General features: G+C 43.3%; 1 long non-coding RNA gene across 4 annotated transcripts in view; it reads left to right on the top strand.

The window, feature by feature from the left end:
* The window catches only part of LOC117260610 (uncharacterized), a 99,440-nt gene that overhangs the window by 2,684 nt on the left and 69,111 nt on the right, over positions 1 to 27,645 (top strand). For all 4 annotated transcript variants that reach the window (XR_013491827.1, XR_004501935.2, XR_004501934.2 and 1 more), the window contains exons 2-3: positions 5,069 to 5,127; positions 13,617 to 13,678. This is a non-coding gene — a long non-coding RNA (uncharacterized LOC117260610). The remainder of the gene's footprint in view (positions 1 to 5,068; positions 5,128 to 13,616; positions 13,679 to 27,645) is intronic.

Raw genomic sequence — 27,645 nt, 5'->3', positions numbered from 1 at the left:
ATGGGATTACTGGTGTATATAACTCACGCTGCTGTTGCCTGCCTGTCTGGAGTGATAGCTTCATTATTCATGGTTGCGTGTAGACAGTAGTGCTTAATCTCCGAGTTGAATGGGGCAGCTTGTGACTCTGGAAGTAAATGCTTGTGCTCGGTCAGCCCTATCTGGCCCTTGTTGAGGAATGGAGGGCTACCAGAAAGAGGGAGGACTGCTGAGCTGGCCCTCAGGGTGGCAACAGCAGCTAAACGCCCCGTTCCGTCGTGGCGTTTGGGGCCAGTTTGAGGCCAGTAGCAATTAGCCAGACTGGACCAGGGAGCAGGGCCATATATTCTCTGTGGTGAAAGGGTCTGAGCAGGGGGTCTATTGGCGCTCGACAGGTGCAGCGGGAGGAAGGCGTCAGGAGTGTAGGGAATCGAAACCAGAGATGAGGCCAAATGGCAGCGTCTCTGGCTTCTGGGGTCAGATGCTCCCTTTCACCCCTGGAGGCTCCAAAACACAGCGAGAGCCTCTTCCTGCCCTGACATTGTATGGTTGTGAATGTATGTGCATTAGTGCATGTGTGCATGGTTATCTTTGTGCGTGTACAGGCATGTGTGCTTAAACGTGTGGATGTATGGGGTGTTTTATGGGTGTGTGACACCAGGGCGAGAAGATCAGGGGGCCATGTTTTGAGTTGCGGTAATCATCTGTCTTAGTTTATCTAACTCACACTCACACAAAGAACACTGGGAACACTTTTTGTTAAAACACCCATATGTCCACTACTATTATACAACAGTCCATGAGGAGCTTTGATCACTCAGCTGTGAGGGTGGTGGTGAAAAAAAATCCTGCCATGATGTGTTTTGACATGTTTTTGATGCCAAAAGTTGTAGCATTGATTCTGCCGTGCAATTACATCGAAGAATAATCTGGACTCTTCTGTGCTGCTAAGGGGACACATGAGTCGTTGCACTGGCCATTAGAGAAGGAGGAAAAGCAGTGTTGCCGACCATGTCATTTTTTTCTTGCTTCCTGGCTGTTCTGCTTGAACTCAATAATCCTGGATACAGCCATTACAAATCCTGCTGTCTTGACTTGAGACCCCAGACAGGAGGCAGGCTCTGCAACTTGGTTTCATTTAGCATTCCTCTGGGCTTTACGGGCAGGTGTTTAACATTACTGGCAGGATATTTATTGGCAACTTTAAAGGCAACTTTTTTGCTTACCTCTCAATTAGGCACACACACATACAATGTGTGTACTGTAGATGCGAGCGCACATGTACACGCACGCAGAAAAACGCATACAGCGACGTTTTATACACGCAACAATCTAAGATTGACAGCATGGATGCTTAATGGAGCACATTTTCACTCCTTTTTCCAACACTGTCACACACTTTATGCCTTTTGAGGCACAGATCCACATCCTTAGAATCCACCCCTGACCCGTGACCATCTCTATCTCCCTGTATGCACCCCCCTTCCCCTCCACCCATTATGCCAGGTCAGTGTATGATGTGGGGTAGAAATAGGGTTGGAGGCATGATGGGATGTGTGGCCTGTAATTACCGAAGCTTAGCAGGGCCAGTGGCTGTGATGTGCAATTCTCAAATCAAGGTGCAGCCTGAAGACTCAGCCGGCCCCACTGCTGCCCTCTGCTACTTGATTGCTGGCAGCTGGGTGAGCCATGTCAAGTGGCAGGCTGGGAAATGTGAAATCCCAGATAAAGCACAGAGCCCTAAAAAGCCATGAAGCTCCAGTAATGAGGAAAGTGATGGGGTTTGGGGTTTGGGCATGCTTAGCAGGCAGGTAGCAGCCAACAGTAACTCTTTCTACCTCTCTCTCTCTCTTCTTGGTGTGCCTGTATGTGAGAAAGAGATGAGAGGTGGAGGTGTTTGTATATTTGACTTTTCTAATCCTGGATTTAGAAGGATCCACCAAACTCCAACAATGCAGAACTGGTGGGTAGGTCAGCACAGCTCAAGATATACCCACCCTAAATCCTCCCGGGTCACCCTCAGACATAAATCATAAACCTACTGTACATCCTGCCTATGCTTCTCATGTTTTCCCAGGGCCAGCTCCTTTGAACATCATGTTAAAACCCCTGTAACGTTCCCTGCCCGAGAGCAGCAGAATAATGCCTGATATTAACGGCGGCAGTCCGATTTAGAACGATTCCGGAGCCGTTGTAGCAGTTAAACACATTCCTAGTTTTGTGGAGGCCATTATTCCTGCTTCTTAATCACCCCCTTGGCTTTTATAACCTCCCCAAGCCTTAGTGTGTGGCTGGGGGGGAACCACATGTGGGAAGAGACCAGGAAATAACCACACCGCCAGGCCCTCCCCTTATCTAAACTAACCACCACTAAAATGCTCATGACACCAGCGCATATATCATCTCTTTTTTAAGTTTTTAAAATAACTATGTTACTAAAAATGTTATTCTGTAATGCTGGAAACCCATTTTCATAGACCAAAACCTACAACAATATGTCAGTCTGTCTCTCTGGCTCCTAGTCTTAAGCCCATTCAATCCTACTGGTGATGTACTGTAAATCTTTCAACAAGATTCTCAAATATATAGTTTTACTTTTACAAAAAAGGGCTAAAAAAATTCAGTTTCAACAGTTTCAGCAAACCTTGTTCAAACAAAAGGAAACTGAATTTTTGGGGAACTATTTTCAGCCATAGGTTAACACACATTTGGTGCACGTGTCAGTATTTATAGCAGCAGGATGGCATGCATGGGACTCCAAATAAAAACTACAGTGTCCATATTCACTGTCATGCCGAAAACGCATCTATTGCGACCTGCAGCAGGAGGTCATACAATGTCCATGGAACTTTGTGGCAGTTTGATTCTGCTGCACAGTGTGGCCAAACTAAATGTTAGGGATAGTTTAAATTTTGGCGGCGAATTGCAGCCACATAATACCCATAGCCAATCAGTTAACAGAGTCCTGTAACTCCTGTGACATGTTGACCCGTGTTACAAAGACTTTGTTCCTGCCTGAAACACACGAACATGCCACCCAGCTGCAGAAAAATGTAGTTACTGCAGCAAGCCGCAGTTCACTGCTGCTTAATTTGTTTTTTAGCGTAACCATGGCACATGTAACCCAGTGCAGTGGTGGGACTCTGATGTGCTTTTAATAGTTTTTGGGCAACACTGGAGGTCTTCATGGCACAGAGGAATGAGATGTATCAGGATCTGGCTGCACAGAAAACTATACTTAGTGGGATTAGTAATCATTTTTGTTTTAAATGAGATTTATTAACATTAAGAAATAAGAAAAATATGAATTTGAACTGTAAAATTTGCAGCAGTAGGTTTCAAGGAGGATGTAGAGGACACATCCCGCTCAATATTTAGAACACGTGCATTCGCCTCCCTCAATAAAAACATGAAAGTACCAGGAAACGAAAATAAAGACATTTCCACCATAAATTGGTGCAGAAAAGACACAAATTGGTTAATTAGGAAATAACCAGAATGCAGGATATTAAGCATTTGATGCTCAAAATTTACTGGCAGAGGACCCCCACATCCCCCGCTTCATATGTGTTTCCCCCTGTGTTAAAATTAAACCTATGCCCTTGGCTAAATAAAAAGATGTGAGCTCCTCCTGAAACATATTGGTCTGTGGCCTCATGTAACAGAGAGCAGGAGGAAAACAGTCTGGAGCAAAGTAGACCTCACTGTTTCACTGCTGTCATCCATCGCTCTCCCTACCTGCTCCCACGTTTTCAGAGCTAGAGAAGACGGAGAGGTGTGATTAGGCTACACTGATTTTTTTTGTCACGTAGCTGTTGTTCTTAGTGGATTTTAATGCAGCTAGCCTTTAGCCTCTAGCTTGTATTTGTCAGTATGTGTAAAGTGGCTTGTCTGACTGATGGTTCAGCTATAGTTAACCGAAACACCTGGGTGCTCACACACCAAGCAGCTCAATGTAACGGGTGACACGCTGTCACGCCAGGCTTGAAGGCATAATTTACCCAGGTCACAGCCATGCATACTATTTAGCAGGGTGGGAATTGGAGGGGGGCACATAGAAAGTCATTGCTTGTTTACCCTGCGCCTGGTGACCCCCTGCCAGCAGCTACATCAATTATCACCTTGGAGGAATGTGGGACCCTTGTGTTAAATTCCCTTTGACCCCCCTGTTGGAGGAGGTCAGGAGGTGGGCGCTCTCCCCAGGGGGGGCATGCAGTCAGTGGGTGCAGGGTGTGTGTTCATGTCTGTGTGGTGGTCCAGGGAGATTCCCTTGATCTGCATCCTCAGACCTGCAACCATCACCGTGCCTTCAGACCCCCAACATGGTAAACAAGATTTGCGTGGTGTGTTTACAATGCAGATTGGTTTCTAAAGATCTTAATTTCACCAGGGGATGCACCAAAGGTGGTCTGGGAGCATGTACAGGAGACCCGGGTTTCATGTATGATAGAGGGTTCAAGGAAAAGTTGGCTAACTCTAAGACTTCTCCTCGTAGTTTGAGTGTATTATGTGAAAAAACAACAACTGTTATTTGGTGCACAAGCTTTTAACAACTACTTTTTGCCTCACTATTACATTTAGGGGTGCCTCAATAAATTAGCCCAACTGCTGGCACACTTTGAAGACCTCAGCATTTGTGATTTTAATGTGTTTGTTTGTCTCAAGCTGTTTTTAGTACACAAGTGTAAATCACAACTTTACAAGTCAGTGTAGCGCACCGTAAAGGCTGGCGGTTAATGTGCATGTGTGTGCGTGAGCGAGAGAGAGTAAGTGAAAAAGGAAAACGAAGAGAGGGTTTAGTCATAGATGTAACGTCTGACGCTCTTTACTTTAGAGGGGAATTAGATGTAAACATATGACATGTTTGGGCGCAGGCATCAACCCCAGACACACACGTCTTTTTTTCCCCCTCCATCTTCCTGTGCCCCATATCAAATGTCTTCGTGAGTGTGAAGAAAGTCGTTGGGAAATAGTATCATATGTGCTGTAGGGAGTGAAGATACCATGGAAATCGATTGTGTATGGAATCACTTTTTTCTGACCATGATTGATGCTCCGAGCTTATGCATTTTTATCTTCTCTCTTACAGGCTCTCTATCATGGCTGTCTGCAGGATGTGGTGCTGTCTGCTATCCAGTTATGGCTGAGGTAAAATACCAACATCAGGAGCTTGTCTGCCGTAGATGACAGTGTTGACATAATATATTGGCGCAGTTTCTCGTGTGATGTATTGCTAAAACTGCAGTTCCTGTGTTGTAATGGCTTCAAAGTCAGCGGGGGAAGTAAGTGTCTGCCTGAAACGTCTCGCCCGATTTTAACCTCAGTTACCCCGGGAACGGCAACTGCGCTCTGTCCTGAGTCGTCTGCGTTAAGCTGTGCATTGATTAACTCCTCCTTGAAAGCAGCCACCCTTGAAATGCGATGGCCTTTACACGTTGTGACAAACCAAAGTATCCCCGCAGTGTCATCAGATCACCTCGCCACATCCAATTAGCGGTCATCTCGGAGCCTTTTTTCACCTTGTTGACAGGACGGAAAAGCTGCAGCAGGACAGACCAGCGGCCTAGCCCTGTCCTGAAGACCCAACACTCTCATCATTTATTTATCCACACGCAGGCAGACACAACATCACATGCCCATCCTGTGGCAGGACCAACAGCTGCCAGCTAGAAGAGGGTATTACAGGGGTGGGGTGGGGCAAGGTAGAACAACGGAGGCCAACACACACACACACACACACACACATACAAGGCACAATCAGGACATCATCTGCACCATCTTGTCAGTAGTTGAACTTCTTCAGGGTTGTCATGGCGACGTAATTTTCTCCTCCAGAGGGCTGTTGTTCTCTGTTTCAAATTGCACTGTAATGCTGGTGGTGGTTGGAAGTAAAGGGAGGAGGGGGGGGTGCACTTGACTGTACTCTGATAAGGAATTCTTTGAGGAGAAGGCTATGATGTACTGAACTTGAGAAAGCCTTTTGATCTCAGTTTGTATGCTAATGAATCTAGTCTTATGTATGCATTGTAAAGCAACTCTTTGCCTTTGTTTATTTAGATGTGTGGAGCCTTTATCCTTCAGACATTATTGTGTCATTTGCATTACCCTCATTCCAAAGATAATTGCAGCGGTTGCGGGGTTTCTTATAATTTGCTCATGTTGTGTGCGTGTGTGTGTGTGTGTGTGTGTGTGTGTGTGTGTGTGTGTGTGTAGGGGCAGACACAGCCAAACTCCTAACTGTGTTTTTTTGGCCTGTTTGATAGCCTGACTGTAAGCCCCTCTGGCTTTGCAGACTTCTGTCTCCCTCAGCACACTCGCTGCCGCAGCACTCATCCACAAGCAACACACTCATTCACACGCGCTTTCGCATGACTACACAAATGCACAAACAGGACTTCAGCCCCGACTGGCTCACGCACACAAAACACACTCGCTTACTCACTCAGGAATTATCGTGGTAGTAAAACTAGAGAGGAAGAGTGAGAGAGACAACGAGGGAGGAAGAGGGACAGAGAGAGGGAGGGAAAAGGAGAGCGATTGTCCCAACAGAAGTATTTTATCCCCAAGCGGTTTTTAAACGCTGCCATGTCCATGACCCAGTCATGAGGACAAGCCATTGTTAGCTGCCACGGCTGCTGTAGCAAGGCCGGTGCAATAAATGAAAGTTGCAGGATTTAAAGTGAAGACATGCATTTTTTTATGCAAAGTCTGTTCTGCACATACACTGATAACAACAAAATTATAGGTTTGTTGTTTGTGTTGCAGGTGTGCAATGTCACTGTTTTTACTTTTAGTGGCTGTTTAAAGGTATACTATGGAGGATTGACGCTCACCAGCTAACGTCAAATAAAAGACAGCCCCAGATTCACTCTTATTTGGTGTTTTGCGAGCCCAGTCTCACTCCGAAGTCGCCAAAATCCAGCGCTTTGGGAATGACTTGTGGCGTCAGAAACTAACGAAAAAAGGCGTCCTTTAACGACGGCATGATACGCGGCTGGTTGCCATTATAGTTTAACGGTGCCCGGCGGCGTCAGGGGAAAACGTGGCAAGACAAGGATGAAAGTTAAGGCAGTGAAAGGGGTGGATGGGTCCGATAAGATTCTAAAGCGAAACCTTGTTATTTTTTCCTAAACTTAACCACGTGTTTTTGTTAAGTTTTTTTTGTTAATAAACGTCAATTCGCGGTGTTGAACCGACATAATAAGTTTATTTTGTAAGAGACAGTATGTAAACGGTACATTTCCTGTGAAAACAGAAGTGTATTTTGAAAGAAGACGATGCATGTAACAGGCAGAACTTGACACGGCGTCCCAGAACGTCAGCAACCAATGCACCCAGGGTACCTTGCACCTCGTATGCAGACGTGGAGAATGTGTTGGTTTTGCCTTGACTATATTTGCCTTTTTTCGACGCTGTGTCTCTTAACTGCCTGCTGCTTACAGTCTGGCCCCTGGTCACTACCTGTTCATAAAGCCTCAACCTCACCTGAGCCATGTGGGAGTACACGCCCACAAACATCCTGAACACAGAAAGTATGAAGAAAATAAGAACATACAAGCAGAGGGCAGAGTCTCTGCAGATAAATACACAGCAGAACATTTCTAGCAGGTCAAAAGGGATGATTGAGAGGGATTACTTCTGTATGAGTCTATACATTGTTTTTTTAGGAGAATCCTGCATAGTACATCTTTAAAGGCTGCACAGCTTCGCAGCTTACTCATGTTGTGCTTTGAAGGATGTGACAGACGTGTTCTGGAGCGTGTTGTTCTGCTGCTCTCACTTTTTTCTCTCTCTGTCTGTACTTCTCTTACTCTGGCTGTGTGTATATGAGTGTGTGCGTGTGGATATGTGTGTGTGTGTGTGTGTGTGCGTGTGTGTGTGTGTGTGTGTTAGTGTGTGTGCGTGTGTTCTCTCTGGTCCGCTGCTTTGGCACAAAAAGGAAGGCCAGGCCGCCCCATTCTTTGTTTTGCTTCTTGTAGGAAACTAGCAGCAAATTGTGGCTCAATGAGGCGTTGCTGTTTTGTATGGTCTGATAAAGTGCAAACGAAACCGTCTGGGCCGCACTGGCCTGCTGCAGTGTTTTTCATTGTAGCTGTGAATGTAGGTCTGTGTGATGCTTGGTTAGTGTTGAACATTGGGTGATTGGGAAGGAGGTGGGGGGGCTGCTGCTGGGGGTAGGGACCATTCACACAGTTTTAAGATGTCACCCTGTGTTTGGAGCTGCTGTCCGCTGTGTTTAATTGTGATGAGGGATGATTAGAGCTCTGCTTAAGACTGGAGGAGAGTTTTCTGTCTTGCTTGCTTTCAAAGGTTTTAAAATCCCAATATTGTAGAGTTCTCTGACAGCGCCAACATGACACACTTGTCAAAGTGATCAGAGCAGGGCATATGTGTGTGGGTGTATTGATGTTCATGTGGGAAATAGCCCAGTTTTTACTTCAATGCATTCATCCAACACCTGCAGTAACTACTCACGCTGGAAATGAAAAGGGTGACTCACTGAATATGCAATAATTTCATGAAGATTTTGTACTCCTAGAATTTGAGTAAGCCAAGCTGGAAGCAAACAACTACTTGAATGTGACCTTAAGAGTTCATTTGATCGCGGAGTGAAACATTCCTGAGCAGTGAAGTATGGAAATATTATCAAATAGTGTGTACTTGTACTTTTTAAGAAAAAATGTTGTGCATTGGATTACAAATTAAGTATACTTTTACTTAAAGGTATACTGTGCAGGATTTTCCTTAAAAACAATGTACAGATGAAAGTAATCCCTCTCAATCATCACGTATTACCCACTAGAAGTGTGAGATGGTGTATTTATCTGCACAGACTCTGCCTCCTGCCTGTATTTTCTTATTCACAGGTCAGGACTTTATAAAAAGCAGTTGCCAGAATAAAATGTTTGCATTGTACCTTTGTGCAAACTACAAATATGTTACATTTGCATGTTTCATATGTATTATATCAACTATCTAAACTGACGCAACAGATAAGCTGAGTTTTTTCATCAGGAGGTAGAGGGAACAGTACCTGTGTGTTTTTCACTGACACATTGTGGTGTTTCCCAGCAGCGTTCGAGCCACCGAACTTTGGTGTTTTAAGCCAAGACGTGATCTTTTTCGAACCACAACCAAGTGATTTTGGTGATTTTTAGTGTTGCTGAGAAACAATAAGTTTCAGTGTATCAGCTATGAAATAATGTATAAATGTAATATATTGTAAAACTTCACTTAAAAGCCTCGTCCCAATTAAACGCCTAGTCCTTTTTACTGGCCTGGTGTGGCTACATATTTTGACAAATAAAAGCCTGTCTCAATCAGAGGCCTGGTCTGGTTGCTAAGCAGTTCTTTCTTTTCTTCCTATGTATAAAACCAGGTTGCTGGCCACCTCAAATTATGTGTCCATTCCTCGATTACGCTGAAAGTTATTCATACTCCTTTAGTCGGCAAGGGTCCTCAGATCACGATTGATATATTACCTAAAGCCTAATTTTTAGGCAAGTATTATTCATACTGCTTTAAATAAACAATTTGATTGTGTTTCCTATCTTTACTGAGCAACAGTTTTGAGTAAAAGGAATTAAAGGCCTGTCCCATATAGACGCCTGTCCCAAATATACACGTATAAACGTACAATCCGAATATTTTTACTGGTGATTTGGTTGTTAAAAGGAGCCAACAGGAAGGAAAAGGAAGCTATGAAAGACGCAGATACAAAGCTGAAAAAAAGCATATTTAGTGAATATGGCGTCGGCTTTCACTTTTGCTGGTGAGACTGTTTACAGTCAGCAGCTGACAATTCATGCATCATATAGCTTTAACGTTTTCTATTATGATATTTCCACACGTACTTTCACTATGTGTGAATTTGTGCTGTTATACAATAAATAAAAGTGAAAGTATATCATTTTCTTGGAGGTGAAAACACAAGAGGGGTGCACCTAAAAAAAGCAAATATGGAATATCTCATACATTTCAGAGGGGAGGGGCCTTTGCATATTGCACATTCAGACTTGTCCATGGTTTGATTTTCTAACATCACTGACATGCGTGAGAAACACAATGCTGTGAAGATCCACAGATCAAGTTCACTGAGTCAAGCAAAACAAACACATGGCTTGGGAGATAGACAAAGAAGGAGGTTCTTGGGTGTGCCATGGCCCTTGTCTAAAGCGGTTATGGGGCCCACATGGGCGTTCTGCTCTCCGGAGGCTGTTGGGGTAATTATCTGCCAGGGTGCACGTGTGGGAGTGAGTTTCACAGCAACTGCGTCCCTGTGCTCGTGTGTGAGGTGCATGTGGGATTTCAGCGCTGGATGTTTCTGAGCATCCCATCCAGCATCCTGATGCTGTAGCCCCAAACAGGATGAAATGCATGTTCACTCAAGCCTATATACTTCTTCATGCTTGTGTGATCTATATGTGTCCCCTACACACAGATAAACACACACACACACACACACACACACACACTTTATTATTTCCACCATTTCCTTCTACCTAAAGTTGAGAAAGGGGATCTGGGAGTCTCAGAGGAGGAGCGTGGCTGGGGAAGAGGCTGAGGAGCCATCTTTGACATGGGGCATTGGGTCCGACGGCACAAAGCCCCATTCCCTGCTCCTCCATGTGGAAAATGGCAGGAGAGCAAGAGGAGGAGGGGAAGGAGGCAAAAAAAAAGTGGAGGAAAGAGGAGGAGGGAGCGAGGGAGCGACAATTAGTGGGATCTGCTAATCACCAGGGCAACACTCATTTAATTGACATGTGAAATTTTAATTCATCTAACAAGCCGATAGGCTGTACGACAATGGACCAGTCGTCTAAAGGTCTGATGGTAGAAGCCAAGGAGGGGAAGCGGCAGCTGAGGGCCGAGACCAAGCTCTTTGTTACAAGTAGCAGTGTTGTTAGATGTGAAGGTTGTCCACAAGGAGATTATAAGCCATTATGCCTTTGACCCTTTGGGATAAGTAACTCCACGGCTGCCCTTAAACACTCACGCACAGCAGACACACACCATAGCAAGGGTTGTTTATGTGTGTAGTTCTTGTTTTTATTTTCAGCAGAAGGCAGAGTGAGTAAACAAGTATTTTTATACCACAATAAATCTGACCCTGATAATTCCAATGGCTTGGAAGAGAAAAAACACAAAAGGAGGTGGGCAGCGAAGAAAACCCTGCAGTCTGTCCATTCCTGCTCCTGCAGAAATCAATAAGCTATTTAAGGTCATCAGAAAGCAGCATCACTGTCATCCAGCTGCTACTGAAGGAAAAGGCATACAAATGCTCACTGCTGCCTCAAGAAGCAACTTGGAAAAGATTCAAACCTTTATCCAGTTTATTTATTCAGGATATTACAGAAAATATTTTAGAAAATTGTTTTTAGTCTCATCAGCAATGTAACACTACAGGTCAGCACTGATGTTCAGTCACCACTTTGCCCTATATTTCAAGAGGCAAAGCAGAAAAGGTGTAAGCCATTCCTATGTCAGTGTTTCCTGTTTCAAGTGACAGAACAACAGAAGGAATACAATACTTTTAAGAAAAGGCCCTTTAAAGGAACAGTTCACCCCAAAATCAAAAACATTTTCCCCTCTTACCTGTAGTGCTATTTATCAGTCTAGATTGTTTTGGTGTGAGTTGCCGAGTGTTGGAGATATCAGCCGTAGAGATGTCTGCCTTGTCTCAAATATAATGGAACTAGATGGCACTCGGTTGTGGTGCTCAAATCGCCAAAGGAAAACAAAATTGGAAAAACTCACATCAATGTCTCTTTCCAGAAATCATGACCAGGTTACTTAAGATAATCTACAGACCTTGTTGTGAGCAGTTTCATGTAGGAACTATTTTCTGTCTATCAAACTACATCCACCAACCGTAGACGAGAGGCTCGTGCTCCTGACAATGTGAAATGTAAATATTAGCTGTAAAGTTAGCTCCTTGGTGCTGGGTGAGCTAGCAGTAGATGCACGCTTCCTTCTGCCCAGTGATATAGTTGATGGGTGCAGTTCAGGAAAAAGAAAATAGTTCCTTCATGAAACTGCTCACAACAAGGTCTGTGGATTATCTTGAGTAACCAGGTCATAATTTCTGGAAAGAGACATTGCTGTTGAGTTTTTTAGATTAATTTTTTGGCACTTTTAGCACCATAAAAACCGACTGCCATCATGTTCCACTATATTGGAGAGAAGGCAGACATCTCTAAAGCCGATATCTCCAACACTTGGTAACTCACAACAAAACAATCCAGAGCAATGGTTCCCACCTTGAACCAGCCATGGGGTCCAGATCTCTCCTTAGACATTAGTTTAAGGTCCACAAAGTCTTATATATTAAGCATCATACTTGCGTTGGGCCATGTCGACCAGCTAGTTTGCTGTCTCTTTAAAGTAGCTGTCTGTTATTTACTCACCCTACAGCAGGAAACACTTCAGAATAAAAGCTTGTGCCAGAAATTCACTGTGGCATGGTCGTGAGTCACTTGCGGCCCATTCAGAATGGACCCATGACCCACTTTTGGACTGTGACCCACCAGTTGGGAACCACTGATCTAGACTAACATATAGCACTACAGGTAAGAGTAAAACATAGGCTATTTTTTGATTTTGGGGTGAACTGTCCCTTTAAGTTATGACCCTCACCCCACTGGACATACCAATTAACAAATTAATTAACTCAATTAACAGCATTTTATTGGCTTTTTAATAAAAACGATTAGTTAATTATCACCAAACCACACTAAACATCAGAACAAATACTCAAAAACTAGCATTTCCTCAAAATACATCACAGCCACCCCTCCGCCTGTAGCACAGTTGGTGCACTCCCCCAGGAACACCTCCATAAAAGGAGTCAGAATAGGCTGGCACAGGTTTGGCACTTCCTGGATGTAAAACAGCATGTTTAAGTGCTGCCTAACGGAGAGGTAAGACAAACAAACATGCTGATTAAATAAAGATGTTAGAATTTCCCAAAGTTGTGGGATGTTTCCTGTTGGACATAGTGCAAACATGTCCACAACAAACAAGACTAACACTGTTGCCAGCAGCAGGCCTCAAACAGTCACTATCAGTAGCCATTAGCAAGTAGCTCACTACCTGGACACTTTAAAGTCGGGTAGATGGCTTGGAAAGTGGCTCTTGTGGACAAGAGTAAGTGTCTTACTCAGATTAGAGCACAGGGGGTGAGAGTTTACTACAACCTTGGTCACATTTTTTGTAGTTGCAACCTTAATTCTTTTTGGTAATAACCACAAGGCACACAAGCTGTCACGTTTTAAACCAATTATCAGATTAGCCAAAACTTATTTGGGAGACAGAGCAAAGGTGAAACAGCCCATCACAGTTTACCGACAGACTTCCATGTTCAATTTGCACTGGCACTCATAGTTCTCCTGTGCAACATTTTGTGTGTGTTCACCTTTGATTTTGTCTTTTAGACAGCCTGATAGTCTGACTGTTCTTGCTCTGGGACACTTTGTTGTAGTTAATTTGCTGTATTTCCAAAATTCAGCAATGACTTTGAGTACTCCAGTGTTATGCTGACTAATAAAATTGATGGCCAAAGCCATGCAAATAAGACCTGAGCTGTAAAATTAACCCTTTAAGGTGAAACTCACTCCATTTTTTTTCGTCCTTCACAGACACTGATTGTCTCCCTGCGGCACAGCTACAAGTAGCATCGACCCAGCCCTCTATAACACTGGTGAGTCCTGTCAACACTGAAGACTGACCCCATCATGGGCAAATGTTTCCAGGGTGTCTACAGGTCCTTAAAGAGCCTAAAAATGTCTTAAATTCAATTTTACATGGGCCATTAAAGGTCATTAAATAATCTTATATTGCCACAAAGATTTAATTTATCCATTTGTTAATTTCTTTTTCTCAAAATGGGTCGAGCTCTTTTGTCCACAAGTCCACATTTCTGATGTTGCAACTCTTTAAACCTACCACTGAACCTAATAATGTCTTTCTACTTTGACAAAATGTAGATTAAACTCACTCTAATGACCAAATTCCTACATAAAACCTAACTCTGCATAGGACCACATAGTATATGCTTCTTGCATTTATATTTACCTGCAATGCTTGAGAAAGGAAAAAGTTGATCTGCCTAAAAACAGTCTGAATTTGGTTTAAAATGATCTTTAAAAGGTCTTAGAAAACACTAAATTTAGGTGTCTGAAACCTGTAGACACCCTGATTTCCTTATTTCCCCATGCACATGCTCAGTGAACCCTGCCAACTCTGCTCATCTGCCTATTCTGTAACTCTTTATGTTTGCTTTGGGACATTCAAACAGCCTCCACAGCTCCACAGCGCACCTCTCAAATGTACTTGTGTGTGTGTTTGATCCATCGCTCTGCTAGCAGATAGTTCCATTGTCAGAGGTGACTTTGTAGAAGTGGCACAGAGTCAGAGGAGACTTCCAAGTCTTTCAGCCAGTGTAATCCTCTTCCTTTATCTCTCTGGCTGATCTGGGCCAAAGCTCTCTGTGTGTGAGAATGATTCAATGACTGCCTGCCTGCTTTTCTGAAGCCCTCAGTCACGTTTTCTCTCCCTCTCTTGCTGTCTCTCTCTTGTTCTCTAATTCTCACAAGTTGTACGCCTATTGTTCTGCCATCTTGCAGAGTGACCTGAGCTTTTTCAGCATTCACCTCCTCTTTGTTTTGCATATGTAGGCAACAATGATGGCTGATATAAAGAGATTTTTTTGTATGATAGAAGATCATCCCTTTCACACACACACAAAGACGCCACCAGACAGGCAACTTGGATTATGTCCAAGAATCACAGCTGGATTTATGTGTGTGCATGTGTGTTTACTGTAGATATGTGTGCGTTTTCATGGGGGGTCGGGGTGTGGGCTGCATCTGGGGCATCTGATTGGCCCACTTGCACCGGAGCCAGGCAAGATGCTGATTGGATAGATATATGGAGACTAGCATGCAGGTTTCTGTGTGCCATGTAGCCGTGCCTCGTGGAGCGCTGGCCAATAGCTCCACATATTGGATGCATTACAGATTAGAGCCGATGCAACTGTGTGCGCACAAATGTGTGTGTGTGTGTCTGTGTGCGAGTTTGTGTGTCTGCACAGCTCATCTGTGCAAGAGCACTTTTATCCTCTGTGAACAAATCTGCACTGTCTCCGTTCACCGAAGTGATCACGAAATGCATTTGCCTCTCCCAGACTAATCATTAATTATTAACGGCAGATTTGACTCGGCATCCCAGATCGATGCAGTAGCTACCCACCGCTAGACGATTAAGACTGCTCTTAAATACATTTTCAAACAATCAAGCTGTATTGATAATACCTCATGTTAACGGCAGATGATTACTACAAGATTCACTACAAAGTTTGTGAGCTCATCCAGCTCAAAGTGAGCCATCTTAACTCAAAGTTTCAACATCATGTGCACAGTTAGATAAGAAGAGATTAAATGATGCAGGATTTTAAGATATCTTGAAATCTGTGCAGGAATTGATCAAGGGTCAAGGGTTACAGTACCTCCAGCTTTGATGTCCCAAACTCAGAAATCTGTGATAAAAGCTAACCCGTATTTACTGTTGTTTTTTGTCTGCAACAGTTGTCATGGCGTACTTCTTTGATTGAATGATATATCAAAGTACGGGACTATTTCATACTTTTACCAAATTATATTCCATTTTACCTTCGCCGCCATCAAAGAGATTCAACATCAGTGCGAAAACATAAAGTGAAATTACTAAAACCCCAATCCACAACCTGCAGACAGAGCCTCTTCAACCACACTGTGGATGAGTCTATGTGGCTGATTCCAGATCAGGACTTTGAAGGGATACTTTGGTGATTGTCAGCCAACTTTGTACCATAACAGTGTGGGTAGTATGTGTAAAGCCCCGTTTTCACCGAGCAGTACGGTGCGGATCAGTTCAGTTCGGTACACTTTTTTTCTTTTAGATGGTACCAATGGAATCCTCACTCGGAGGAAAAAGGAACACGGTGCAAGGTGCACCTCTGTGTCACCAGTAATGAGGAAATACAGCGAGTGCTGGATGGAGCAGTGAGTGACAACAACCCCACCAACATTTAAGAGTACTGTTTGCGGTGGAAACGCCAGACTACAGATTGTACATCCGTATTTCCATGCCCTCCACCACAAACACAAAAGTATAGAAGCAGAAGCTCTCTCTCACTCACTCAAGATGTTTACATGCACGCAGTAGTGGAGCTAAAATTAAAGCTCGGCTAATCAGTCAAGTCAGACTTCTTGTCTTGTCTGAGTATACATGCAGAGGAGAAAATCTAATTTCTGACCAAGTACGTCTCACTCTGCCTCGATAGGCGCGCTGTGTCCTTTTTGATATAGTGCTTATTGAACTAGTTCTTGTTCAGAAACGTTTTTTAAATAAATCTGTGTGTCGCGTTTTCCTACCATGCATTGACTTCAATATGTTTAGCTCCTTTAGCTGTCGGAGCCAGAATGTAATTTCCTCGTCCGTTCAGAAGTGCGTCCTCTGCTTCTCGGTCGCCATGGTGTTTGTTTGTTTTACTGGGAGTTACCGCACTTCAGTTTGATTTTTTAATCGAATTATCTAGGTGTGTTAGTCGAGCCACTGATAGTCCAGTTTCAGTCGGACTAAGCTGTTTACATGTATTTAGCAGTTCCGTCAGTCGGACTAAGCCAGTAATTCAGTTTTCTCAAGCTACATGTCAACGTACTGACCGAGACCAAACTCCCATCACACGGTAAAAATAGGCAGTGATGATCAAATATGAACCAAGACTCTGTCACTGTTTTGCCTATACTAAATATTCTTACTTAAAATGTCTCCAGAAACATATTTTAGTTCACTGTTTAACTGACATCCAAGATCGTTTGTTATCAGTTGGCCACCATATTGTTTACTGTGTGAAAGCGGCCAGGCTCACATGTCACTCACCATTAGAAGCATTTATTGGTCCACTGAGGTGCAGTGCATTCTGGTAGCTGTAGGTTTGCTACCTCTTAGGCAAAAGCATATGCCACAGCCCTTTTCCTCTTTTGTCTCTTGTCATGTAGCACCAATTTCAAAACCATTTGTGTCTCTCTACTGCATAGACAGCCCAGTTTTGTGAAAAGACCATTTTTCCAGCAGTGAAATACTTAAAGAGAAAAAACCTTGGCTTCATTCTTGATGATGGTAAAACTATAGCTTTAAGAAGCTCATCAAGCCTTAAGTTGAATCCTGATAAATTGAGTCACCTCTTCACTTCTGTTCACACCTTCTATGGACTTTTTAACCTGACAACAGATGAGGCGAAAAGAAAGAAGTAGATATAAGAGCAGGAAGAGAGGGAAAGGCGAGAGGGAAAAGTAAGAATAGCACACAGAGAGGAGAGAAGGAGACGTGAGGAGTGCTGAAAACAGTAGCTTCCGCTCCTCTCCGTGACAGAGTCTGGCCTATTAGAGGTCCCAACTCTGTCATTACACTTGTCAACACCATCCGCTGTAATTGATGCAAGTGCAGGGCTGAACCACCGAGGCTTACCAAATACACGAGACGCGTACACACGCATGGAAAAATAAATAAAATGTGATCATACACACGCACACATACTTCCCATATGGACACGCAGAAACAGAATAACAGACACACATACATATTCACACACAAAAAACGGTCGCACCAGCAGCACGGGCTGCACATGCCACACGGTAGGACACACACACACACATGCACACACATACATACACAGCACTGCTTATTGAAAACATGGCAGCACTGTCAACCCCAGACGGCTCTTCTCTGCCCACCTGTCAAAAAAAATCGAGAGGAGAATTCACCTGGCTGGTATCTCAATCTTCTTCGGCGCTTAGCTTAGCTTAGACCAACCATCTGGCTCAGCAGCTCTGCCTCCCTCCCTCCCTCTTTACTAACTCTCACTCTCTCTTAGTCTTTTTAAAGCATGTCAGCAGTTACCCAGCACAGCGGTCTTAGCGAGGCTGCTAACGTGGCTAAGTGTCCCTGGGCCTCTCAGTTAGTGGTGCCGTCTTTCTTTATATGTGTGTGCGCGCGTGTGTGTGCTTCACAGATGGCAACGGGAGGGGAGGGGGAGTTGGAGGGGGTGATGGAGAGAGCTGTCTGAGGCTCCGGCAGCTCTCGTGTCTCTCAGGCAAGGCGGTCTGTCTGTGGGCATCTGCACTGGCAGCACCCCCCCCCCCCCCCCCCCCCCCCCCCCCCCCCACCATGCCTCCCCCCACCTCCTTTTCCCGTCCACCGTCGCCACGGCCACCTCACCATCCAGCGCCGCAGCTTGGCAACAACCCGCAGCGCAGAGCAGTCCCTGAAAGATGATTCCCCTTGACCTCAGATGTGTCACTTCGCTGCCAAGCCTCTCCGTTTGCCCCAGCGGATGATTATTTTGATAGATGATAGGAGTGAATTATACACTATGGGTTATGTTGGGAGAGGAGCTGAGGCTAAAAATTGCTCAAGGAGGAGTGTCTGCGCGTGTGTAAGTGCATGTCTGTGTGCACATCTGCATATGTGTGTGCGTACGTGGATACATGTGTGCTGTGTTGTGTTGGAGAGTGATGGTCTTTGATTCAGGGCTGGTCTCAGGGTTTGTGTTGGGTTGCGAAACTTTGAAGATGATTAGATGATGTGTGTGTAGTGTACCCTGTAAGATTGCTTCGGTCTTTCTGCTGCTGGCTTATTGATCACAGCGCAGAGAGTTGCAGCATTATATTTAATGACATGGCTCCTCACTATAGGCAGATAGGTCAAGATGCTTTTTTCTTCTTACATTCTTCTTTGAACTTATAGTTTTAAGTGTCTCTTATGTTCCTGTCTATTTGCTCTTCTTCTGGTTTTTCAGACAGAAAAGAAGCCGCTTGATGTGGAATTTTCTGCAGGAGTCTAATGTAATATTTAGTGGAGGTTTCTTGAGTTTGAATTCAGCAGTTATGTCAGAGCATACTGGACAGACCTTTGAAATTTCGTGCAGGTTTGACCTCTTTGTCTCCAGGTGGCACCTGCACAAAAACAAGAAAGGACTTGAGCTGCTTCACTGACTGCAAAACACACAAGAGTTGTCCTTTTTTGTTTCAACTGATAGAGAGAAACTTTTGATTTTGACAGGATGTCTGAATACATTAAAATATTTTGTCCACCACTACGCACACATGCATCCACACGCATAGTAATTTATGCGACCATTCTCTTTGAGTAACACAGTTCTGATTGGCTTAGACCCTGCAGCCGCACAGTGTCGGGGCCGGCACAGTTGACACATCTGTTCCTGAGAAATTCACGGAGGTTTTGGGAGCTGGAGGTGTTGGTATGCACTGATTAGCACAAGGCTGTCTTTACCCAACCACCGGGTTTCCTACTGGGCTTCCATAAACTGTTTACTAAGGAGTCTGTTGCCATGGTTTTCAGCCATGTTCCAATCAGTCTTTTTTTTGACCACTCAGCTTTATTTATTCCTCAAAAAAGCCCATGCCTTCTGCATCAACCAACTGTTGTTCCTCTCCGACCAATTGTTCTAAATCATGTATATACTGAATTTCATTTATCTGCAGAATAGGGGGCTTGGATGAGGATTTGAGCCTGATTGGAGGAGCTTTGGAGAGAGTCTTTACAAGCTGACACCTTTGGCTCATGGGTGGTTTTGAAACAGAGGCTTTGATGAGAGAAAGTGATCACTATCATAATGACCTAATAACACCACGTTTTGTGCGTGCACTGCGCTTCTAGTTAGAAACACATGCTCGCCATACGTTTTGATCTCCCCTGAACCACCCTCCCCCCCAAAAAAAAGAAAACGTGGATGTCATGATAAAAGTGAGATGAGACAGTTTTTATAAGAACAAAATTGTCTTTATTCTGAACCTACATGTCCTTTGTCTTTTGTTCTTCATCCTTTCATTTTCCCTTCTCTCTGTGTCTCTCATCCTACACTCTGTGCTTTGATAATGAGGAAAACTCTTTCAAAGATCTGACAAAGCTAAAGCAGCACAAACATGAAGCAGCCCCTGGAGGTCAGGTCACACCTGAGGAGTGGACTGAGGCTCAGTGTGTCAGTAAGGTCAGGGGTTTGTCTCCCTATAGGCTATAGGCTGCATCTTTAGTGTTTAACAGTCTTGTAAGCTGTTTATTTCAACCCTTTGCACCTCTCTTAACAGGAAGCCGTATCCCTCAATTGGATTACAGCTAATTAAACACGACACACGTGTAGAGTCAACAGACAGAGGTGTCATACACCCCCGCCTTATCCCCTGCTTTTGTCATACCACTCCTCCACAGGCGGAGCTCTACTTTGACTTGCTCCTTTAACTTAAACATTCTGCTTGACTATTATGAATTTTTAAACATGTACCCCAGTTTCACTTGAAATCCAAGGAAGTTATATCTTCATCTCTCAGTCTTCTTGTTTTATGAATAGATTTGTGTGAAGACTGGTGACAAGTTTGGTTGTGATCTAAATACACTTAGTCGCTTTCTGACAAGACTCCAGGGACTCACTGTGCCCGCTCGCTGGTTGCCAAGAAATACTTATAGCCTGCAACTCCTATAAAACAACAACTAGTTGTTTTTATATTTCTGTTTTACAGATTTAAAAAAACTAACTTAACAACGTGTTAATTAGTGAGGTTAGAGGCGCTGCATACTTTTTAACTTGAGTAAGTTGCTTCCAGTCTTAATGCTAAGTTTGGCTTATTGACTCACAGTTTAGGTCCATGGTTAAAGGGACAGCTCACCCCAAAATCAAAAGTAGATATTTTCCTCTTACCTGTTGTGCTGTTTATTAATTATTTTAGTGTGAGATGATGAGTGTTGGCAGTATCGGCTTTAGAGATGTTTGCCTTCTCTCCAATACAATAGCTCTTTTTAAACAGGAATTGTGCAAATTTGCAGGAAAGCCCAATCAGTCTTTTTTCAGCATTGGTAGTATAAAAGCAAAATCAGGGAGTGCGGCAAAATGCCACCAACCTACTTTTGTCTATACAGAATGTGCCTTTTTCGAGGCAATAGGGGGCGTGAGCAAGTAACAAAATGTGTAGCTCAGCGTGTGATGTAACCAGTGACGTGGGAGGGAAGCCACGGCTGGTCAGTCCTTCGGCGATTCACTTGCAAGTCGGCCCGTCGTTCACCGTCCCCGTCATCTGACGGTTAATGGCCTCTTCATTTGCGAGGACAAGGAGGGCACGCAATTGCTTGTCTCCCCAGTTGCTCATCTTTACAGTGTCTTTCAGGTTTGTGTTTCCCTCTTGCTACTAGCTGCTCATTTCTGCTATCAGCTGTTTCCTGCTTATCCATCGCCAGTGGGTCGCACGTGCGGCGTCATCAACAGCTCCTCCCACAAGTCATCAACAGCCCCTCCCGTGGCGGAAGGCCGCCTTGTTCTGTTTAAACTAAAAAGGTTCCACCAATATGACTACCCTACGAGGCGGAAAATTGGGCATGCACCTCGGATCAACTCGCCAATCCAGCTCTGTGTGTCTAAATGCTCGCAGCTTGCCGGCAAAATGGCCCAACATTCGCCGAAATCTGGCAGTGTAAAAGGGGCTTGTGAGAGATACCGGCCGTAGAGATGTCTGCCTTCTCTTCAATATAGTGGAACTAGATGGCACTCGGCTTGTGATACTCAAAGCACCAAAAGTGCACTTGAAAAACTCAACAGTAATGTCTCTCTCCAGAAATCATTACCTGGTCACTCAAGATAATTCACAGACCTTTGCTGTGAGCAGTTTCATGTAGGAACTACTTTCTTTCACAAGCTGAGTGCCATCTATTTTCATTATATTGAAGAGAAGGCAGACATCTCTATGGCTGATATCTCTAACACTCGCACCAAAACTATCTAGACTGACATATAGAACGATGGGTAAAAGGAAAAATATGTATTTTTGATTTGGGGGTGAACTGTCCTATTAACACACAGACATGGGAGTGATGTTGATCTTCTTCTATATTTCCAAGAATGTTGAACTATTCCTTTAATCTAAATGTACATGTATGTTTGAAACAATGTCTCTAGGTTTGATAAGGTTTGAGACATAAGTGTTAACAGCACAGCCATTCTACTCTTCCTGACTCATTAAGCATCTGCTGTTAGTCCTTGGCTTTATCAAGTTATTTTAGTGACCAGCTGGATACAGGTATTTCTTTTATCAGCCTGCCTCCACTCCTCCCCAACCTTTCATTGGCCAGTTTGTCGGCCCTGTGGTGACACAAGGTGACGTGTGACTGTTTGCAGAGTGTAAAGATAATCATTGGGCAATTAATGAGCACCAAAAGGGAACCATTAGTGAAGTGTTAACGCGCCGTACCTGCTTGGTGCATAATGAGAGCTCGGAGGAGGAGAACAAGAAGAAAAACAAACTCGGAATTTAAATTGCACCATGCAAATGCAATGAATGGAGACATAAAGTTCACTGGTCTCTGGTGTGTTTATTTGGCTGCATCACTGATGGGTGTATTTATCTGCTGAATGAGAGCAGCTGTAGAGGCCTGTGTAAACTGTGGTGCCAGCTGTTGCACTGCTTTGACCTACAGTTTGTCTTGCATTTGGGTCTTAAACATCTGCAAGGTCAAATGCGTCATACTTAAAGATACAATGCTGAGTGCATCTATGAAAATGTACTACTTTCGCACAGTGTTTTCTTCTCCTGCAGCTCAGTTGCTCTTTATGCTTTCCAGTAACATCCCTGTTCCATTATTCAGTCAGTCAATCAGTCAGCTAAGTCTGTTTTCAGTGTTTCAACTCCTGCTTCTCCCGTCTTGGAAAAGGAGAGAAAATAACAGGAAAGAAGTGAAATGATGGGCTCCAACAATATGTTTTCCTTAGCATCAGGCAGCTGCCACTCCTCATTCTTTGCCCTCCTGGTTGTTGTTGTTGTTATTACTGGTTTGAATGTTCTAGAAGAAATATCAATTTTGCCTGAATGGATGGAAATGAGTGACAGTGATCACCGAGGGAAAGCACAGAATACAAGAACTTCAAGGACGCTGGAAGCTTAAAGAGTCTTATCATCCTCCCCAAAACCTCTCCACTGGATTCAGGACTTGCCTAGAACCATATATACACACAAGTGGTCACGTGATTTCACAAACCTCCTCACACACTTTCACAGACACATTCTCACAGACACACTCTCTCACAGACAAAGCCTTTGAAAGACTCAGGAGGGTTGTTTTATTTTTTAAGTCTCTAAATCTTTTTATTTCCATCGCAGCTTCAGTATAGTACTCTTGAGTGTGTGCTCGCGTGTGTGACGTGTGTGACGTGTGTGTGTGTGTGTGTGTATTCTTCTACAATCAAAGGCATCTATTTCATGTTACTACTGCCCTACATATCGTAGCTGAGGTGGAGACCCATCAAGGGGAATGTTTTAATTAACAATGCTGCCATTCTCGCTGACACCTCTATCTGCGGCAATATCCCTTCAACACGCGGCATCCTCAACTCAAAAGCATCCGTTCAACAGGGAGCGCACTTAAACACACACAGGGTTATGTGTATTCTTTGCTGCGAGGAATATCCCAACACTGATCTAGACAGGAGTCATTTTGCTGCAAATAGGACAGTAAGGGGGAGGGGGAGAAATGCAGGCAGGCAGGTTGCCACGGAGGGGAAATACACACAGATGGCCTGACAGACTGACAGACAGAGGATGAGAAAAAAGTAGACTAACGAACAGACAGACACAAAGACACATACGTACAGGATGTATGTGCATGTGGATACCTGAACAAAAGCGTGAGCACATCTGTGTGTTGTGGTGAATCCATGCAGGATTTTGAATCCACATGTATACACCTGAAGATTAGACCTGTTTGTTGGACCACTGTTGGCGTTTTATTAAATTTTTGTGTATCACTGTAATCCAGTTCATGCTCTGGTCATGATGGGTATAATCTGCAATGTGTTTTTTTTTTTTTAAAATACAATTTTTAAATTAGCTTCTCAGAGGTCAAGTTGTCATTCATCAAGCGGACAATCCCAAACATTTATTGCTTCCAGCATCTCAAATGTGTGAATTTGCTCCTTTTCTCTGCTTCATGTTATAATGGTTTGAATATTTTTGCATTTTAGGCTGTCAGTTTGATGAAACTAGACAATTGAAGAAGTTTATCCACCTTTTATTGACATTTTAGGAATGAAACTATTAATGGATTAATCGAGAAAAGAATAGGTAGAATAATTGATATTGAAAATAATCACTGGCTGCAGCAACAGTTCTTCATGCAAGAGTAAAAACTGATCAAGAACCTGGGCGCCTGGTGGCTCAATGGGTAGAACAGGCATCCCATATATAAAGGCAATGTCCTTGCCGCAGCAGCCGCTGGCTTGAGTCCAGCCTGTAGCCCCTTGCTGCAGGTCATCCCCCTTCTCTCAACCCCTTTCTCACAGAGACTATCATATCCAGTAGAGGCGAAACATCCAAAAGAAATTATCTTAAAAAAATCTATCTAGCTGTCTATATCCATCGATCTATCTACCTATCTGTATCCAGAGCTTTCCTACTCAACCCTGTCTCATAGAATATACTACATATTTGCTACAGTAAATACATTTTGAAAGAAGCATAACGATGCTCAAATACATTTTCTTTAATCGACATAATGCAGAAAGGTTTTTACAAATGTTCATACTGAATGTGGTGTTCAATATCAACACGTTTAATTCCTTTTCCCAACAATGTCTGCTCGTGGCAAGTAAAGAATGGTTTCCATATTTCATGGTTATGTTGAGGCCCTCACAGAACTTGTTATGTAAGATTGTGGATTGTGGTTAAATGCTGAAAAAGTTAACTGCAACTTAAATCAGGAAATGGGACTTGTTCATGTTGTTGTAACTTGTAAATGAGATAGATAGATAGATAGATAGATAGATAGATAGATAGATAGATAGATAGATAGCTTTATTGATAGACTCAGGGTCCATTTAAAAAAGACATAAAAACAAGGAGACAGTCATACCAGTGTTTTCACATAGCTGACTGATATCGCACAATACTGAGACCAGGATTAGATAACAACATTATGATTGCATTTTGAGACCCATTCAGCCAACAGATAAATTTAAACATCAGATTTCTCAACAGAGCATGAAATGTATTAACACGTACATTACAAAAAAGCTCACTTGCACTGCAGCACCTCGGTTTTCCAAGCAAAATTCGTAAACTATTAAGCAACCTGTAGTTTCAGGATGCTTGTCTTGTCTGAGACTTTAATCTTTCCTTAACTTTACCCAAAGTGCTTTGGTCACCTAAACCCAACAACACGGATGATTCAGGATGATAACCCTGGTGTCTAGTGTCAAGAACGTATCTTTTATTTAACTGGAAAACACGACACAACCAGTAGTGTAGTGGAGGTTATACGGGCTATACCCACCTCTTTTTCTGGTGGTTTACAGTATACCAACCAAGCCATTGTAATATATATATGAGAGGATACCCACTTCCTCCTCTGTAACCTTCTCATCTACCTAGTCGTACACCCAACTCATCAACCACCACTACCCATTGATCACAGTTGAACATAATGGCAGCAGTTACATTTGCCTTACAATCATATCTGGTAAAACAAATAAGTAGTATATAAATGTAATTTTTCGATCGCCCCACTTTACCAACTCCATGACAACCGAGCAAACTTTCATCCACTGATGAGGCCACAGAAATATTTAATTTCTGTTTTAAAATTCTGCACTACAATAAATGTATGTCAACTTGCTTTTAAAGCTGCTAAATCTCAGCTCATTTCATTTTCCTGCATTTAGATGGAGCCTTTGTTCTGACACAATGAGCCAAATGCTATTTAGGGAGCTGACAAGACCATTCATGAGGGAAACATCTTTAGGATTGTTTGGCATGAATGTAAACATACTGAATATTGACTAAAAATATCCAGTAACTTTAACAGCAAAGCACTGGGGTCATTAAAATCTATAATAATTAACAAAAGATACAGGTTGGAGGCAGCAGGCAGGGCCCTGCCTGTGGAGGCTGATGTTCTGTCAGGGTTGGGGGATGCTGGGCTGGATCCTGCTGGGTCTTTTGTCACCCCTGCTAATTGAGTGATCCTGGTGACCCTGACGTCGCTGCCTGCTAACACATCAGCAGGAGCTGGTATCGCTGCCCTCCGTTTTAAGTCATAACTAGATGTCTGGCTTCATGATGGGTGGCAGTTGTGGGATGAAAATGGAATGATGGAAGGATAGATTATAGACAAAGGGTGGATGCACTTGCTATACCATAGTCAGGAGGCAAGGTGAAGTGCGGCTCAGTGGCTCGGCATTGACGGTGTGAACGTTCCTGCTTTGTTTCCTCGCAGGTCTGACAGAGCTGGAATTGATTTAAAAAGGCACGTTGAATAAAAACATCCAACTACTGCCCTGTGACTTTATAAAAGTGTGGGCGGATGCATTCAAGAAGTGTAGGGAGAAATAAACGCTTTATAGCTCCTTGAGGAATTTTTCCTTCCTGCAGGTATGCAGGCGTAATGAAGAGGATGAAGGGATGGAGGGACTGTTAGACCGTTTTGAAATTAGTATGCTACGAACATATGAGAATAACACTTGACAGATGCTCACAGGGTGATATCATGCCCCATCTTATGATTTTTCATTAAGTATGCTATAACAGCTGCACTTGTACATCTCACTCAGTGGCGACAGTCGAAGCATGCCAAGTCTTCAAAAAAAAATAAAAAAAAATCACTCATATTTCAATGCATGCCTTTGGAATCTCTTTGAGTGAACATGTGACACTTTTCAGATAAGTGTTTTTGTGTTAACAAAATGGAAATCTTAATTTTGCTAAGCTAATTATAGCTTGTAGCCCGTTGCCAAGCAACCTAATGACAGGAGACAGCGGGGAGTCAAGAATCTAACCTTTGGCTGGATAGAGCCAAGAGGTGACATTTGGATTTCCTTCATATTACTTTCTATTGATGCACTGCGTTCTGGCTGTGGCTGTGTTGCACTTTAGAGTTCAAATGGTTTAAAGTATGCTTTAAAGTAACTGTATTTTTCTTATATAGTACGGAAGAAAAACTGTTTAAACTCCAGTGAGAAACCTGAAAGCGTTCAATCAGTGTCAGACGGCTTTAACAGGGTGCTGTTATGAAAATGACAGTCCTTATATATATGGACGTGCATGAGTCATTCTGCGCTGTAGAAATGTGCTTTTAGTATTTTATGTCATCGGTGGCTTCATATTGGTAGGGCATAAAACACTTGGTTAGTCAGAAAATGTATATTATCGTTCTTCCCATAATGCAAAATGGAAGAGGACTAATGGGCTGAGTTATGAGGCTGAGGGTCTTCTGTTGTTTCTTTATGGCGTGGTCGTATTATTGGATTAAATTCTGGAGCACTTCCATGTGCAATATTAGCCGACGCACAAGACTCCTTACCCTCACAATATGTTGGACTAGACAATATTTAAAAATCTTTTCTTTGGAGTGGCTGCAGCAATAATGCACCTATAATATATGTGGATACCTCTGTCATAGTTTCATATAGAGTCATGTATGGATTGCTAGGTTAAAAAGTATTTTTGATCGACACATAACGCAGCACATGCACAATCTTTCCATCTGAGATCCCCCAAAGACAAGGTCTGTATGCTCTGAAAATTTCTTTGTGGGTGTCTGATTTTTCCTCCCATCGAGGCAGAGTGTTTGAAG

The sequence above is a fragment of the Epinephelus lanceolatus genome, chromosome 7 (assembly GCF_041903045.1).
Source record: "Epinephelus lanceolatus isolate andai-2023 chromosome 7, ASM4190304v1, whole genome shotgun sequence".
Taxonomy (NCBI): Eukaryota; Metazoa; Chordata; class Actinopteri; order Perciformes; family Serranidae; genus Epinephelus; species Epinephelus lanceolatus.
This window is presented reverse-complemented; position numbering and strand designations above follow the sequence as displayed.